The 3,184-nt window shown below is 36.3% G+C and overlaps 1 pseudogene; it reads left to right on the top strand.

Moving 5' to 3' along the window:
- The first annotated feature begins 1,565 nt into the window (after window positions 1-1,565).
- LOC130246962 (homeobox protein Dlx5a-like) lies at window positions 1,566-3,184 on the top strand (annotated as a pseudogene).

Genomic DNA, 3,184 nt, shown 5'->3' with positions numbered 1-3,184 from the left:
ATATGTTTTTGTTTGCATGATTCATTAATTGCTATTTTTTCTATGATCTAAATAATTTTCTGTCATTCAGGTTTTTAAATAATCCTGTTTTAAATTTTTATAACAAAAAGCATCACATTTAGTTTAGAAATAGTTGCCTTTGACTCTGCATGTGAGAGTTTGTAGCATCTGAGAATGAATTAAATGTATTTTTAAGCATTAAATCACTGAAAAAAGTGTTGCATGCAAAACTGTTGCAAACTATTTATTTGTGTTGAATTTAAACAAAAATTAAATGAAATAATAATGTTCAACTTAATTTTTTTGTTTAAATTCAGCCCAAATAAATTGTTTACAACCACTTAATGTAAAAAATTTGAGTAAATCCAAGGGATCATCTTTGAATAATATTTTTTTCAGTGTACGCAGCCTAATCAGTCTGTTAACTTTTGCTACTGGCTAAATCACAGAATTATTATTGTGTAAACTAGAGGTATGAACTTGTATCTGCTTGTAACATACTGTCTTAAACTATATTTGTTCAGTTATTCTTGGTCAAACATGATTCAATATTGTACAGAGTCACGCTGATTTGTTGGGTTTTTAGGCCATATGATAAATATGATCAGTTCAGACTGTATAAGGAACTAAAATTACACCTCTCCACCGCCCTTTGTAAATCACGTCTGACATTTTTCTCAACATTTATGGCCAGACATAATGCACAGCTTAATTGCAGCCATGTGTTTGACCAACAGGATTAATTGTGTTTCTCTTGTCCACATGGTGGCACCGTTTCACCATTATTGCTGACTTATAGAATGAACGCTTGCTGGACTCTGATATCTATTCAAATTTAGCAATATAATAGTACAAATTAACAAAATTGATTTTAAATTACACTGTACACATTGGCTTCTGTGTCATTAATATGAATTTAATAATCAAAGTGCTATATTTAACGTTATCATTGCATTGTGGCCAAAAAATAAACCTTAAATGCAGACACAATAAACAATTATCAACAAATGGACATGATTTAATTCAGTTTTAATGACATATTATTGTAGTCTAACTACAAAACTAAATATGCGGTTTTAAAACTACGCAGATTAATGTATGCATCAACACAAATACACAAGAAGAGTCTGATGCGGATTTAAACCCAATAAAAACAGAATCCTCAGACCGTCTAAGAGGATATAAACTAAACAAAACATTTAGTAATTACATCTGAATTGTGTTCCAAACACATTTAAGAAATCAGACATTCCTGCTGGTGAGAAGTATATAGGGAGATTTACATGGAAAATATCAACAGCAGTCCGCGTTTATCCCGGTGAGCGATTTATAGATTATCAAAAATAATCAATTTCCCTTTCAGTTTGTTTGTAAACATACCATAAATACCTCTATTAAGTTTTTTGTTCTTCTGAAACTGGTTGAACGAGTTGGGGAGTAACTGCCTGTCTGTGCTCCTTGGCCAATGGCACTGGATCCTCCCTGCAGTGCGTAACAGCGCAATTTAGGATTTAACCAGTCTTTGCTGCGGGGCTTAAAGCAGTCTTCAAGAGAGGACCGCTTGACGCTTGCACACACAATGTTAGTGTAGACTCTGTGGACCCCTATAGAGTTAGACTGCCTTTTTTTACGTCGTCTTATCCAAACTATGACTGGAGTAGTCGACAGAAGGATTCCGAGTATTAAACCTGCAGATTTTCAAAACCCTTTTCAGCTCTCCACGATGCATCATCCGTCTCAGGAATCTCCAACCCTACCGGAGTCACAGCCACGGATTCTGGCTATTACAGCCCTGCCGGAGGAGTTCATCATGGCTATTGTTCACCGAACTCGGGGCACCTATGGGAAACCTCTTAATGCCTATCAGTACCAATACCACGGAAGTCAATGGATCTTCTGGAAAATTACTCTGCAAAATCCTACCCTGATTACGGCTCATACTCCACAGCGTATCACCAATACGCAGGAACATATAACAGAGTGCAATCACAACCGAGCCCGCAAGGTTAGTTGTTATATAAATTATTTTTAAGCATGTTATTAATATTATTATTATAGTAGTAGTAGTTGTGGTGGCTGAAGATTTTTATTTAACGTGTTATATAAACACGTATGTTACTTCTTATAATAAAGTATCTTTAGATTAAACACTGGGTTGTTCCATTGCGCACTACACACGCTTTGTCTGTTTTTGAAAAATAAAATGGGGGATATCAAAATATAATACTTCAGATCCCGTTAAATGCGTAATGAGTTCATAAATATTGTTTTGACAAAAATCAAGACTGATTATTAAGCACTGTGATATTTAGTTTAAAAGCACTGTAATTAATACAAACAGAGGCGCATTTCTATTCTAAGTATTTATCTAGTTTCTGTTTTATTCGTCAGAAAAAGAAACAGCCGAGCCCGAAGTCAGGATGGTCAACGGGAAAACCCAAAAAAAGTCCGGAAACCCCGAACCATTTACTCCAGTTTCCAGCTCGCAGCTTTACAGAGAAGGTTTCAGAACACACAATACCTCGCGCTTCCAGAAAGAGCCGAGGCTCGCTGCATCGCTGGGACTCACACAGACACAGGTTCGCACAGTTTCATGGAATATTTTATTGCAATTTTTTTTTATTATTATTTAATACTGAACATATTATAAGAACTCTTTTTTTATTACTTGTTAAATATTCTGCAACATTAAAAGTCGTTTGCATGCATGACATTTTTATAGCCATTTATATTTTTTTCATATAAGCTGTTAAAATAATTTTAACAACAGTATTTTGGAGAATTTTCGACAACACTTTAGTCAGGAATTTTCCACATAAACTCATGAAGGCCTTCTTTCTTCGCAGGTGAAAATTTGGTTCCAGAACAAGAGATCAAAACTAAAGAAGATTATGAAAAACGGCGAATTGCCTCCAGAACACAGCCCCAGCTCCAGCGACCCTATGGCGTGTAACTCACCGCAGTCTCCCGCGGTCTGGGACTCACAGGGTCCTCAGAGACCTCACCATCAGCCGCAAAATATTAAACCACAGCGGCATCCACGTTTCTGGAAAGCGCCAGCTCTTCGTGGTATTCCTCTACCGGGGTGATGAATGCTCACCTTCAGGCACCCGGCACGTTACACTCGTTGGCACTCGGATCAGGAACGTTGTACTGAAAATTGTTTATTTTGTTGTATATTGGA

Source organism: Danio aesculapii, chromosome 19, assembly GCF_903798145.1.
Source record: "Danio aesculapii chromosome 19, fDanAes4.1, whole genome shotgun sequence".
In the NCBI taxonomy this organism is placed as follows: domain Eukaryota; kingdom Metazoa; phylum Chordata; class Actinopteri; order Cypriniformes; family Danionidae; genus Danio; species Danio aesculapii.
This window is presented reverse-complemented; position numbering and strand designations above follow the sequence as displayed.